General features: G+C 37.0%; 1 protein-coding gene and 1 pseudogene across 5 annotated transcripts in view; both read right to left on the reverse strand.

The window, feature by feature from the left end:
• Nucleotides 1-16,208, reverse strand: part of STIM2 (stromal interaction molecule 2) — a 143,022-nt gene that overhangs the window by 60,296 nt on the left and 66,518 nt on the right. The window lies entirely within an intron of this gene.
• On the reverse strand, nucleotides 8,398-10,323 carry LOC102155024 (annotated as a pseudogene).

Consider the following 16,208-nt stretch of genomic DNA (forward strand, 5'->3'; position numbering starts at 1 on the left):
ATAATTAACTGCATATTATATATAACACATATAATACTTGCACTTAGGGACAGAGGTGTCTCAAAAATACAATAAATACTAACCTCAATCACTTCCTCATTATTTGTGTTCTTCTACCTGAGAAGCTATTACAGTTGAGAGGCTTTTGACTACAGTGTTCAGAACTAAAGTATTTTGTGAAACTCAAGTAGATCCTCTACTATTATTACTTTAAAATAGAGAAAATGGACTAAAATTTTCTTTCCTAAAAACCAACCTGCTCTGTATTCATTATATAAAATCCTTCCTTCTGATGCTCCCCACTGTCTCACAAATAAAAAGTAGCTTGCTTTTTATTTGGAAGAAGGAGAAGTAAACTCCTTTTATGGTTTATATACCATTTTCCAATCCTATCCCCAGCAGTCTATTCAGGCTGATCTCTTGACACTTTCCCCATATAAACTCATTACTCTAATTCTATAAAACAAATAGGTTTTTAAATTATTATGCTTTTTCTATCTCATCTCTGATTTTTGTTTTGCTATTAGTTTACTTAATATCTTTATTGATTTTTTTCTGATTTCAAAAATATAAGATCACACAAGAGTATTTCAGAAATCCATAATGCAGAAAGTGAATATTGCCTACAGTTCTGAACACCAGAGGCATGTTTTTCTGACTTTAATATACTGACAATGAACATCATTTTCAAAGGCTAAATTTTGCTGTCATTTTCTGCTAAAAAAATTTTTTTAAATAGCTGTACAATATTGAGAAATCACTTCACTTTTCTGAGATTTAATAACCTTAGCCACAAAATGAAAAAACGATGTTTTAGGATTAACACACTTCTCAATACATGGTCACTGGTGTTGGTCAGCAAACTGATACCAGCCTACAATATGGATAGAAATGGAGAGAAGCCATTTAGAAACCTTTATAGCAATTAGAGATTTTTAAAGAATCTGACCCAAGCATGTGATAAATGTACTTACTATATGTAGGCCCCATCTATAATGAACTGGAAATGAAAACTGATCCTTCACCATAGACACTTTGAAAAGCAATAACAAGGTCTATTCTAGTGTTCATATATTTTGCTATTCTATTTTTTTTTATTTTGCTATTCTAAATAGTGCCTCACTCTTTTTTTCTAAATACCCTTCTTAATAGTTATTTTTAAAGTGGCCTGCTTCATTGCTCCGACTCCTCTCTATTTCATACTTTTCTGATTTCCTATTTCTGTCCATTCCTCTTTGTTCTTTCTGATACCTTCAGAATCCAGTAGATATACCTGGAAAAATCACTGTCATTGAGATGTTCAGAAACTGCCCCTTAGCTTGGAAAAGATTCAAGAGCTAGAGAGAAATTCTAGAATGAAAAGCAGGATGACGAAAAAAGCAGGGAGGAAGCCTGCCTTGGAAATGGTCCAGTCAGTTGGAACAAATGGCAACTGTTTCATATTTGTGATACATGAGAAAAGAAAGAAAAGTCCTAGGAAATTCTCTTCACTACATGAACACAAAGAACCTAAAAGTAGAGTTTTGTGACTTTAGGATCAATGTATTTCAGAAAATAAAGTTAATTTCCATATATAGCCTAGATGAGGCATTCTAGCTACTGAGCTATTTTAGAAAGTCTAGGATGAGCGTGTAGATATCTGCCCAAATATATGCTTAACAAAATAAAAGAATTAAGATATCAAAAAAAGGCAATTAAGAAAAAAGCTCAGGAAGATTACCTATAACTCATTTAATATAAAAGAATTACCTGGGTCCCAAGAAGGTTGGGTCAAAACAAAAGCACAGAATTGTATTTTCCCTGAAATTACCTTTAAAAATAATATATGCTTCTGTTTTAAAACATGATCCCAAGATAACACAATTCATAACAAACCACATTGAAGCATATTCTGTATCTCATACATCTTCAACATTTTGATCACAAATGTGACTAGAAAGCACGAGAATTACTCTATGTTGAAACTAAGTTAGAAGGAACGCCTGGGTGGCTCAGCTGGTTAAGCCTCTCTGCCTTTGGCTCAGGGTATGATCCCAGGTCCTGGACAGCCCCACATCAGGTTCCCTGCTCAGTGGAGAGTCTGCTTCTTCCTATCTCTGTGCCTGTTGCTCCCTCTGCTTGTGCTCTCTTTCTGCCAAATAAATAAAATCTTAAAAGAAAAGAAAGAAACTAGGTTGGAAAAATTTTAACTGAACCAGATACACTAAAACTCATCAGCTTCCATTTAACCCTCTTTCCAGTGTTTCCTACTGACTATTCTGACTGTTCAGACTTTTCTAAAACTTCACAGGAAACTGCAAATTATAGAAATGAGGCAGGCTATCTATAGAAATTTTAAAAAGTCACCAGTAATTGAAAATGCATGAGAAAATGACAAATCCTTCTTGTTGGAATCAGTGAATTGGAAAACAGAATGTGAAATTCTAGGAGGTAAATCCTCAAGTAATGTACTACAAATAACGTAGAGTTCCTTGGTAAACATGTCCAAATATGTACCTAGTTATACCTACTATAGGAAAGGCTGAATGACAATACAAATACAGAAGTACTCAAATAAATGACTACTGACTATTCTTCTCAAAAACAATCACACAGATGGTTCTTTTAAATATATATACCTAGTTTCAGGAAGTTAGCTTTTAGATGACAAGCTGATTTCAATTCCTTGTATCTCTAACATATATATTATTTTGTATTCTGTATTTATATTTTATATTTGTGATGCTATATATTTCTTCTTTCATTTTTTATTTCTGCATTTATATTTGTATTTTGTGTTTGTGTTATTTTTATGACAGTGTTTAATAGAAACTGACACAGGCACATTTTAGGGTTCTCTCCCTACCAACGTTAGTGTACATCTCTGAATGTGTTCAATCATCCTTGCTCAATTTATCACCATTGCCACAGCTATGTGACTAAAGGATGGACACTTGACCCAAAAGAAAACAATCCAGATCATGACCAGGATGAGAGGATTCTATTTCACAAGAAAATGCAATTCAGACCATAAAAGAAAGGCTGGGTCACTTGGTGATGGTTCAAGGTGATAAGGAAGCTGGTATTGAAGGTACCATTTTATGAACAGTCAAGACCACGTACAGAGGAAGCCAAAACACAGAGACAGAAAATAATGAAAGAGAACAGAGAGAGAAAGAAATGGTACCAGGAAGTGTCTAGATTCTTGGTGACTTCCAGTTTCAGTTCCTCCGGAGGCCTAAGCTACACAATTCTTGTCCTGATTTCCATGACATAACAATGATACATAGGTGTTTCCCCTTTTATTTTTAAATATACAATTTTAAGATCTCAATACCCAAGGAGAAGTGATTTATCATCAGAGTTAATAAGCATTCAGATGGTGGAGTGTGAGAGACTATACTCAAAATCTGACTCCCCTACTTGTATTCTTTTTAGCCTCACATTTCTCCTTTGTACAGGCAGGAAAATAAAATTACCCACCACATATGGTTATGAAGAAGATTAAACTAAAAATTCATACTTAGTACACAGAAGTGCTAGACAATAAAAATAATTTCAGTTGTTATTGCAGTTGAACTTTAAAGCCTGAGTAAATTAGTTTCACCCTGACTAGACTGGTAAGTTAATATACATTTTGGAAAATATCAGACATTTACAGAGCTACAATTTTCCAATACTTTTAAAACTACCGTTTTAGACATTGTGAAACAAAATACATAACACAGAGATGAAAAAAGAAAACCACAACCTTTTCACTGACAATGTAAGCAGAGATTTTCCCAAAGGACACCTGTCATCAAAACAACAGTGTCCAAGGTCTGATATGTGAGTCAGCTAAAGCAAATCGGTTCCTGGAAAAAAACTGCAGGGTCTTCCTGTCTTGAAAATAATACTAAAATAGCTTAGTATAATGTCTCAGGGGAAAGAATGCATAACCAGAAAGGAGTACTATTATCCACACTTGTACAGATGAAAAAGCTAAGGCTAAGGGAGGGTTGACAATTTCTTCGACTTGATATAGTGATTTAGGAACAAAATACCAAAGTAAATTTTAAAGAATTCCAAAATTTAAGTCCTTCACCACTATTCACAGCACTATCCTAACCTGGATGTCTTGAAAAATGCACTGATTCCCAAATTCTCAGAAACGACACCATGCTAATAATAAAGCATGAATTGCCCATGTTTCTTCATCCCAAAACTGAGCATAGTGGTGGAAAGTACAGACTCAACCTTCAGACCATGAATATTTCAAATGTTCTATTTGCTGTATGACCTTAATAAACTACTTTCCTCTCTGCTTCAGTTTTCTGAACAGCAAATGGTAATAATCATTGTGAAGATTAAGTGACTTATTTCACATGAAGTGTAAAGAAGAGTGCTTGGTATGTAGTAAACACTCAATAACATCAGCTATTTTGTGTAAATTGTTTCTTTTTTTTAAATAAGGAGTTAAATCTTTGCCTTTACATGAACACTGTATCATTTCTTGAAGTGGTGGACGAGAACTTTGAGGCACGACAAAACACCACTGATAATCACTTATCTAACTGCAATAATATCAAATCTTGCTTGACACCCATCACATAAAATGCTGTAACAATGCAGAGATACAGGCTACTACTAAGATATTTGTCTTAATAACTCTGATCTTATCATCTACGATGGATGATGACACACAAAAACATAAGAGAACACAGGCAAACTGGAATATGTTTTTATGGAATTAAGAATGAAAAAGGTAAATCATTTAACATCTGAGAAAAAGTTCTTCAAATCCTAAATTCAAGTATTTTATTTTTCAAACATTAAAATTCTACACTAAAGAAAACTCCAAACTGATTTGAACAGTCTCTTCACCTTAACACGGCATAACTTTACACTTTTGCCCAGTTCCTACAGTTCTATATCAGACCTTAACCCATTCCCTAAGCTTCCAACATCAAAAACCCATTAGTCAATCCCCATTTACCCACAATAAATGTAATAATGACCTCCTTAGGGTCCTGCTCTGTTCGGTAGTCTTTAGTGACTACCGATCAGCCCTTGCATGGAAGGAAGCCACAAGAGCCAAGGAAAAAAAGACACACAAAAAACTGAGAGGAAAAAAATCCCTGAAGATTACACAGAACAGGGAATAGTGCTTGCTCCAACAAGACAGAATGGAAAACCTCCTAATTTGTAGATCCTCAAGTAAAATACTAAGAAGGGTTTTGCCCTAGGAAATACTGAGGAATACTAACACCAGACTATACATTGATTCTGCCCCCCAAAAAGCTTATAAATACAAGCCAATGGAATTAAACGGTTTCCACATAACTTAACCATTCCCTAGAATAAAGCTTAAGAATACAATGTATACAAAATACTCAGTACCCAACAAGGTAAAACCCACAATGTCTGACACCCAATGTAAAAATTGCCAGGTATGTGAAGATATAGAAACAACAACCAACAACTAAGAGAAAAGTCAATCAAAACCAATTCAAAAATTGAAAAGGTGAGAGAATTAATGAACAAAGGCATTAAAAGTTATCATAGCTATATTCTACCTATTTAAGAAGTCAGAATAAATACGGAGCATGTTAATGGAGACATGAAGGACTGAAGTGGTTTTTTTTCTAAAGACCCAAATCAAAATTCTAAACATTAAAACTGCAATGACTGAGATGAAAAATACACTAAATGAGATTAATAATAAACATGACAGATGGAAATATCAGCAAACTTAAATACAATAAGCATAAGATCAAATCAGAGAGTGAACTGTGGTACAATGTCAAGTAGCCTAACATAAGTGTAATTGGTGTACATAAGGAGCCCAAGAGGGAGTGACAAAAAATATATACTTGAAGAATGATGACCAAAATTTTTCCAAATTTTATTAAGATTATAAACCCACAGATCCCAGAAGATCAATATACCTCAAGATAAGAAACAAACAGTGTTCTTTAACACTGCACCAATATACATCAGAATCAAATGGCTTAAGACCAGGGATAAAGAGAGTCATCTAAAAGCAACTGGGTGAAGGAGGGGAGATAAAAGACACAAAAGATACAGAGGAACAGATATAAGGGACAGCAGAATTTTTGTCAGACAACAATACAATCCAGAGACCACTCACGAGGGAAGCATATTAAAACATGAAAGTAAAAAACCATTAACCCTACAATTCTTACCCAGCAAAAAACATCCTCCAAAAATGAAGGCAAAAGAAAAACTTTTTTGGACATACAAACAGTAAGAGTTTATCACAGGAAGTCCTGTACTGCCAGAAATGTTTTTAAAAACCCTGTAAGCAGAAGGAAGATAATACCAGATGGAAATCTGAGCAGGGTAAGAACAATTTTGGAGAAATAACAGAGGCAAAAGCTTAAGGGAGTTCAAGAAAGAACGAGATGAGAAAAACAGTATACAAATCCTTTGGAGGGAACTTGTTGGAAAAGGACAAAGGAATGGCACCATAACCAAAGGGAGAAAGAGTCAGGAGAAGTTTTTATACTATTGTGTTTATGATGTGGGAAAACAATGGCAGGTTTGCATCAGATGGGAAAAATCCAGTAGAAAATGGAAAATTGCTGAAGTATTGTCCTAGAGTTGCCAAGGGGAGATGAGAGACGAGGTGGAGGGCTCAAGTAGAAGAATTCACTTTTGCAAGGAGCACAAACCAACTAATAAAGGAGCACAAATCAACAGTAACAGGAGAGAATATATAGTTTATAGCCAAAACTGAAGGTAGATGCACATCCCCAGGGGCCCTATACGACCTCTGACAAGGAGAGAGGAAAAACTTCCTCACCCCAATCCTAAGATCTCTGGTTAGTTATCACATCATTGGATAAGATGTTAAGCATACCACAAAGTATGGGAAATTAACTAGCAATGGGAAAGTAAAGGAAAAATACTGACCAATTATACTTAATAGATTTTATACAACACAAAGATTTCTCTTCACTGTCTTCTACAAAAGAAAGTAAGAGTTTCAAAATCTGAAGACCAAAATGTCCTATATCACAATTGAGGCAGGTGGAAGATATATGGGTATGTACCTTTGTCAAAATTCATGAAACTGTATAGCTAAAACTTCTGCACTGAATTGAATGTAAAATATACCTCAAATATTTAAACCATCAAGAATTTCAAAAAACTCATGACCTTTTATGGGCACAATTTTATTCATTAAAAAGATATTATTTATTCTAATACTGCTCATCTCTTATGTTCACTAAGCCAACCTCTAAGAGATTACATTAATTTGCCACATATTATACTTTGCAAATGACTTTTTATCATTTTTTTTTGGTTTTTCAGGGTAGAAGATTTAAAATACTTCCATTACTGAAACTCAAGGTTATAACTATAACCAGGGATCCCTGGGTGGCTCAGCAGTTCAGCGCCTGCCTTTGGCCCATGGTGGGATCCTAGAGTCCCGGAATCGAGTCCCACGTTGGGCTCCCAGCATGGAGCCTGCTTCTCCCTTTGCCTGTGTCTCTGCCTCTCTCTCCCTCTCTATGTCTATCATGAATGAATGAATGAATGAATGAATGAATAAATAAATCTTTAAAAAAATTACTATAACCAATTTCTTTGTGTTTTTTGGTGGTTTAGTTTTGTCACAATTGAGATTTTATTAGTTGCTCATTTTTTGTTAGTAAAGGCATTTCCATTTCTACACACTTCATGTATGTACCAAAATTCCTAAAAAAAAAAATCACGCCTTGCAATTCTTTTCTAAGCAGTTATTCCAGTGACTTTCCAGCTTAAAATCTGTAAACTTTCCTTAACAGGATATCAAGCACAAATATCTTCAAATATTGTATGATGTTACACAGTTAAGTCCCACAAATTCACAATTTAGTATCATACACACTACATACGGGAATTTTAATCTATCACAGCACATTAACAAAATTACTAGGAAAACTGTACTACTACAACCAAAGATGTTACAGAGTATACAAAATTCAGACAGGGAGAGCCAAGATCAAGGAGCAGCTTTCTTGAGGAAACAATTTTACCAAAAGCAACACAGGAACAGAAGTAATTTAAAATGTTCAAGATACATTACACTCACAGCAGACTTCAAACTGCCACTTAGCATGCTTTGTGTTCTAGGATATAAAGACTACCCCTATCTACAGAATGCCAGGCTGACACCCAAGACAATCAAAGCCTCCCATACCCAATATCCCAGTATTTTCTTGCTGTACCAAAAAATGAACAACTAAGAAATGATTTTACTTCTTAAAAAAGCACTTACTCATAAAAAATGGGATAAGGTGGGAGTCTCTCCTTAAAAATATTTCTAGAGCTATGAAAAAAATTTATTTACAAAACAGCTGATAAAAATATTCCTCTGGATTGTATAAGAAGGGAGAGAGAGAGACTACTGATAAGACATGGCATATGATATTAAGCAAACTTGGCTTCTTTCTCTCCTGTTGCATCACAGGCAGACTCTCCTCATTTTTAGTTTCTCTGTTTTCTGTAGGTAAGTCTTGTTTCTTCATGAGTCTCTTCAGCCTTTTTCCTCTTTGTGTCCATTTTCCCTTTTATTTGCACTTTTTTATCTGAAGATTTATCCTTTCCTGCTGCCATTTTTGGATTGGCTTCCACTTCTGCAGAAGCAGGTTTAGATGACAACCTTGCTCCTCTTGGCTCCTCCTTTACTGCCCCCTCAGCAGAGCTGACCTTCCTCTTGGGCACCACAGTGGTGGTGGTGGGGCAGGCATGGGCAGGTGCGTGTAGCCCCTGGCGTGCCAAATGCCTTCACAAAGCTGAAATGCCTGGCCACTGTCACTCCTTCTGCCCCCGCTAGTGGCTAGAATCCCTGTAACCCACTTCTCTGAATAGGACAATCCTATATTGGTATTCCAGGAATGCTGGCTTGCTGGGCCTCCTAGTGATAGCCTACTGAAGGAGTTCAAGTTCCCTCTATCACCACACACATATGCTATATAAGTAAGGTGAGACAGGTAAAACACAGAGCTGGCTGACAGAGGAAATGAAATGGAAATAGGATCAAGCTAAACTAGAAAGCAACGAAGACCATAGTACAAAGCAAGGGATTTCTCTGGCTTTGAAGAATGATGGAAGAAAACACAAAAATAAACAGGGAAGCTTTATATGGATGAAGTTACATTTCAGCTAAATATTAAAATTAATCTTGTAAGATAGATAGAACATGCAAAATGGGAAAGGAAGAGAATGAGAGAAATCATGAGTGAAAGGCCTCTCCGGGCATGAGAATACAGATATGTACAAAGAGCAATCTGTCAGCAGTTCACTTTGGGAAGAGTAAAGAGTGCATCAAGCAGCTGCAGAGTAAATGATAATGGCTAGAAGGATAGATTATGCCCAGACTATAAAAGGACTTAAATGGCAAATTAAGAAGTCTAGGCTGGACACCTGGGTGGCTCAGCGGTTAAGCGTCTGCCTTTGGCTCAGGGCTTGATCCCAGGGTCCTGAGATCGAGTCCTACATCAGGCTTCCTGCAGGGAGCCTGCTTCTCCCTCTGCCTGTGTCTCTGCCTCTCTCTTTCTCTCTCTGTCTTTCATGAATAAATAAATAAAATCTTAAAAAAAAAAAGTTAGACTATATGTTGTAGACTATAGTAGTACTTCTCAAGTACTTCTCAAGGTGTGATCAACTCCATGCTAACATCAGTGTTCTGAACACAGCTGAAGTTAGTTAAGTCTATTAAAGGCATGTTCAACTTATGATTTTGTTTTAAAGATTTTATTTATTTATTCATGAGAGACAGAGAGACAGAGAGAGAGAGAGAGAGAGAGGCAGAGACACAGGCAGAGGGAGAAGCAGGCTCCCTGCAGGGAGCCCGACGTGGGACTCGATCCCGGGTCTCCAGGATCAGCTCCGGGGTGAAGAAGGTGTTAAACCGCTGAGCCACCCAGGCTGCCCAACTAATGATATTTTCAACTTAGAATGGGTTCATTGGGATATAATCCTATTGTAAGATTTTTCTCCAGAACACTCTATGTTCCTCTTAACCAGGCCCACCCTCAGGGGGAACTAGTTAACCAGAGCCCAACCTGCAGGGGTATTACCAGAGCCTAACGGACCAAGCTCAAAACTCAATCCTACCAGGCTCTAGCCCTCCAGAGGGAGAAGAGTAATACCCAACTCCAAATCACTCTAGCCATCCTGTCTCACCTAAGGGAAAAGAAAAAGACCAAAACTGAGAAATACTTGTGAAGGTCACAGTCCAGAACCATAGGTTCACTAAAAGACTGGGACGTAATCATGAGACTACAGAACAACCCCCACCCCCCATCTTACTACAGGCCAATTTACAGCTGTTTCTTTTACCTCATACACCATGTTTAGCTCTAGCTCTAGAGAAAAAATGACAAGGCATACCAGAAGGCAAAAGACACCATTCGAAGAGACAGAACAAGCATCAAAACCAGACACAGTAGGGACTGATCAGATGAGGTATTTAAAACAATCAAGATTGGATCCCTGGGTGGCACAGCGGTTTGGCGCCTGCCTTTGGCCCAGGGAGCGATCCTGGAGACCTGGGATCGAGTCCCACATCGGGCTCCCAGTGCATGGAGCCTGCTTCTCCCTCTGCCTGTGTCTCTGCCTCTCTCTCTCTCTGTAACTGTCATAAATAAATAAAAATTAAAAAAAAATTTAAAAAAAGAAAAAAAAATAAAACAATCAAGATTAATACGCTGAGGATTCTAGTAAAGTAGACCATATATAAGAATGGATAAGCAATATAAGCAGAGATGGAAATCCTAAGAAAGAACCAGAAAGAGATACTACAGAGCAGTGGAACACAAATTAAGAATTCCTTTGATGGGCCTATTAGTAGACTAGGCACAGCTGGAGAAAAACTCTCTGCCCCGGCAGATAGATATATCAATAGAAACCCAGAAAACCAAAAAGCCAGAAGACTGAAAAAAACCAGAACAGAGGATCCGAGGACTGTGAAACAACTTCAAAAAAGTATAACATACATGTAACGGGAGTGCCAGAAGAAACAGAGAAAGAACAGAAGAAATGCCTGAAACAATAAAGACCGAGAAGGTCTAGGGTAGTGAAGATACCCAGTATGGTATTTTAATGGTGAGTGCATGTCATTATATATTTGTCCAAACCCAGAGAATATGCAACACCAAGACCAAACCCTAAGGACAACCCTGGACTTTGAGTGATTACAACATATCAGCATAGGTTAGTCCTTGGTAAAAAATGTACCAGTCTGGTGGGTGATGCTAACGAAGAAAGAGAATGCACCCAGTGTGTGTGGGTAGGACTGGATATGGGAAATCTCTGTGTCTCCCTCTCAATTTTGTTGTAAACCTAAACTGCTCTTAAAATTTAAAAAAAAAAAAAAAAATCCTATGGAACACATACACTTTAGGGTCCAAGAAAAGAAAGAATAAATGAAGATATCAGAGGAGAAGTAGCCAGAAGCAGGAAGAGAACAAAAAAAATCGAGCAATTTCTTTTCAATGTTATCTCCCATGCCACAATACTCCAAACAGAGCTGTTATGTAAATAAGTACATTATATTCTTGCTTTAATGCTTTTTCCCTCCCCCACCCTTCTTCTTGGTGTGACCCACCCATCATCTCCACCTGTGAAAACCATGCCCACTTCCAAAGGCCCATCTCAAGGACTTCTACTCCATGCTTTTCCAGATTTTTCTCAAAAAAATATACACTTTCTCATCTGAAACACAAGAGCAGTTCCATGATTCGGTGTAATATGCCATGACATGCCTTGTATTAGACACATAGAGCTGCATATGCCCTACTAGATGGTAAGTTCACGGAAGTCTATGCTTGTTTTTTCATTCTGCTCCATATTCAGTACAGTGCTCTATATATAAATAGGAACTTTAAAACATTAGGTGGTTTTTTTTTTTTTTGTTTTTTAGGTGTGTTTTGTTTTTAAATGAATGCTCAACAACGCCCTTAGGAACCTAGGCGTATTTCCCAAGCCCTTGAAGGAACCAAGTAAAAGAAAATAAAAGAAAAATGAAAACAAAACAAAGCATCTAGTTAATTTTAAAAATAGTTTTTAAATTCCATAAAAATTCCTATACTTCCCTAATTAAGACTTCAAAGAAATTTTAGGAACTTAGGAGATATAAAAATAAAGGTCAGTTGGCAAGGATTAGCAATTAAAGTGAAAGGCTCTCAAATATTTTCTATCAATTATTTGAAACATTTTCAGGATCAAGGCAAAATATTCCTTCATCTTAAAAAGGTTCTCTTTATCAACTGAGTTTAATAGCCTTATAGTTTCAGTCCTCCAAGGCTAATAACCCTGTAAAAAGACTGGCAGGTAGGAGTAATAAAAAGAAAGTTATCAACACTTGTTAGTACCAGTACTATGTCAATGCCATGAGCAAAGTCAAGCCAGGCCAGACCCAGCAAAGCCAGGATAGAAAGCCCAAAGGAAATATGGGGGTGAAAAGTAGTCTTTAGGGTGAGTTAAGTAAGGTAGGTTCTCCAGCCATGCTTAAGATAACACTCAAAACAGAAGTCAAGATGATTCAGAACAAATACAGGAAAAAAGCAGGTATGAAGTCCTAATGAAAGAGCTGACATCAATGCCCAAAGGATTACAACTAAAATTGAGGTCAGTCACAGAAACACAGTTCAAGAATGTAACCAAAGAGATTCTTTTAGAGTCCAGGGCTCAAAACTGAACATGAGTTCAAAAACAACTTAGAATTGTGCCTAAACATGCTCAGGAGTGAACGGGAGTTGAGACTGATGGGCTCTAGCCCAGTCCGCTGCACTGTGGGACCTAAGTAACATAATCAAAGCTGCCGTCTCATGTATAAAACAGGAATACCACCTGTCCTGCCTATCCCAAAACAACATTGCTGAAGATAATGTGAGACACCATAAATGCTTTATAAACATGATGTTACAATCAACATATGGTGGGGTTATCCTGAGGATAAGAACATTGTACCTTACATCTCCCTGATGTAGCATAGCACTTTACCACCTTAAGGGCACAAGAACAGCTTTCTGGAGAAAAATAGTCTTCTGAACACCATGTGGTGAGTGACTGCAGCATTTACTTCTGGGAGATATTCTGACAGGCCAAACATTGGATAGGTGAGTAGGAAAATTTAGACTATTGGATACAATTCTTCAGATATGAGTAACTGGGAAAGCCAGGAACTTCTACTAAAAATGAAAAGAGAAAACAAACAAAAAAAAAAAAAAAAAAACCCAGGGGCATCTGGGTAACTCAGTTAAGCTCTAACTCTTGACTTCAGTTCAGGTCATGACCTTAAGATTGTGGGATCAAGCTCCACACTCAGCATGGAGTCTGCTTGAGATTTTCTCTTTTCCTCTCTCTCTGCCCGTTCTCCCACTTGTGCTAAATAAATAAATAAATTTTAAAAATTAATAAATTCTAGAAATCAAGGAAAGAGTCAATGAGTTTTATTTTAAAATAAAATAAAAATAAAATTTAAAAATATTGTTAAACTGGGATCCCTGGGTGGCGCAGCGGTTTAGCGCCTGCCTTTGGCCCAGGGCGCGATCCTGGAGACCCGGGATCAAATCCCACGTCAGGCTCGCGGTGCATGGAGCCTGCTTCTCCCTCTGCCTATGTCTCTGCCTCTCTCTCTCTCTCTCTCTGTGTGACTATCATTAAAAAAAAAAAAAAAAGTATATATATATATATATAGTTAAACTATTATTTCTAAAGAAAAGACAAAAAAAATCACTTAACTCTAGGAAAAATAGAATTATGTCAAAGTCTCTGTCATGTTACTAGAAAACAAGGTGCCCCACACATAAAGACTTAGCATGATAAACCGAATTGAAATAGATCAAAGCTTTACTAATAGCACAATCCTTGGCACAATACTTGGATCAATTTAATAGCCACTTAAGTGAAGTGAGCAAGACATAGACAAAGGGCATTACAGTGGAAAGTAGACTGTGGTAAGACATAGAGTGAGTTAATTATATGGCCCCATTTGCCTAGGACACTCCTCATTTATGCCTGTCATCCTGGTGTAATTATTAAAGTGAAAGGCTCTCAAATATTTTCTATCAATTATTTGAAACATTTTCAGGATCAAGGCAAAATATTCCTTCATCTTAAATAGGTTCTCTTTATCAACGGAGTTTAATAGCCTTATAGTTCTCCAGGGCTAGTAACCCTGTAAAAAGACTGGCAGGTAGGAGGAGTAATAAAAACAAATACTCTCTTTTACTTTCAAAAGTATGCCAGTTTGAATGATGAATTATATGTCACCTTATCCAAAACAACAACAATTATAAAAGGCAGATAGAATTAATATTACAGTAAAGGTACAATTTTATTTAATTCCTTTGTGAAAGAGGAATAGATAGGTTTTGTACACTGAAACTCAGATTTTTTAGGAGATGAGACAATATGCGAAGTGTGCTAAACTCTCAAAAAAATATATTACATAAATGCGATGCCATGCTGTGATCCGAAAATGCCTGGGGGAGGAGAGGAGCAGGACTGGCTGTACAGTCAGGCTGAACTGAAGCAGTACAGACACAGATCCTGATTCACACCCCTGCTGCTCTTCCCCCTTCCAGTGTGTAACAGTATTTAATACGAAACTCCTTTTAAGGAAAATGAAAAACTAATGTTAACAGGAATGGGAAAGGGCTTTTTTTAGTGAAAACGTTTCAGATATTCTGATATTCTGACTAAATAAAGTGGAAATCATTTGGAGAAGAGGGGCAAAAGATTTACTAGTGGAAGCAGGGGTTGTAGTAACTTCCCAGAAAAGAGGCCAAAGGTATTGGGTTGAATGTTTTAAGGTCATAAGATGATTTCAAAAGTTTTTGCTATAGATCATTCATTCTCAGTTTATAAACTGGTAGTATCTAAGAGTGTGTGTATTTGCCATTTGAAACACATCTTTCCACAGAAACTTACTTTAAGTACCTACCTACTTACTGCAGTACAAAAGCCCACTTAATCCATATGTACTGAACTAGATAATACCCATGGTGTTTCTCAAATGACATCCCACTAAAGACACATCAAGAAGAGGGTATATCCATTTAATACATCAGAGTCAGAGGGGGAGAGGCAAGACCATCTGGATGGCAAGACATGGTAGGGTAGGAGTAAGTCTTCTGGTTTCTATGGTGGTTGCTTTGAGGAACAAGAAAATACATGAATAGAAACAGGCTAGAAGAGGGGTGCCTGCGTGGCCCAGTCAGTTAGGCGTCCAACTCTTGATCTCAACTCAGGTCTTGATCTCAGGGTTGCAAGTTCAGGCCCCATATTTGGCTCCATGCTGGGCATGGAGCCGATTTAAAAACATTTTTAATAAAAAATATAAATAGATGGATGGATGGATGGATGGAAGGAAGGAAGGAAGGAAGGAAGGAAGGAAGGAAGGAAGGAAGGAAGGAAGGAAGGAGTCAGTCTGGGAGAATCCGTTCTTACCAAATATCATAAACAGAAAAATAATAGCAGTTGGTAAATTAACTGGAAAAGCAAGACACAGAGAAGGAAGCCCAGTAAAGAGACACTACAATTGTCAAGACAAGACATAAAGAGCCTGGATATTCAACTAAACAAGTGCTGAAGCAAGGAAACAAACTTAGAACTCAAGAAATATCCTAAGTACAACTATAAAATAATAAAGACACTTTCTCAAGATCTGTCTCAATAATTTAAACAAGGATTCTTAACCAGTCTAGGTTACAGAATCATTTTACTTTTTAATGAAAGCAAAGAATCCTCCTCCCACCAAAATACATGCACACCCTGCTTTCCAGTAACAATTAATATATTACTATAATAATTACTGTGTCACACGTTTACAACTTCCAGTAGAGCATATTAAGAAAATTTTAAGGTAGAACTTGGGCAAAGTGAAATCACAAAGTACAGGGGCAGGAAACAAAATCTTTTATAAGATCATTACAATAGCCAAATATAAATAATTTGCCTGAAATTATAATAACTGCTATAAAAGTATAGTCCAGGGACACATGGGTGGCTCAGTGGTTGAGCATCTGCCTTTGGCTCAGGTCATGATCCTGGGATCAAGTCCCACATCAGGCTTCCTGCAGGGAGCCTGCTTCTCCCTCTGCCTGTGTCTCTGCCTCTCTCTCTGCATATCTCTCATGAATAAATAAATAAAATAATTTTAAAAAAAGAAAAGTATAGTGCAAAAACAACTCTAAGACTTATTAAAGGATAATGTGGGCATCAGAATCACC

This window comes from Canis lupus, chromosome 3 (genome assembly GCF_011100685.1).
Source record: "Canis lupus familiaris isolate Mischka breed German Shepherd chromosome 3, alternate assembly UU_Cfam_GSD_1.0, whole genome shotgun sequence".
Lineage (NCBI taxonomy): Eukaryota > Metazoa > Chordata > Mammalia > Carnivora > Canidae > Canis > Canis lupus.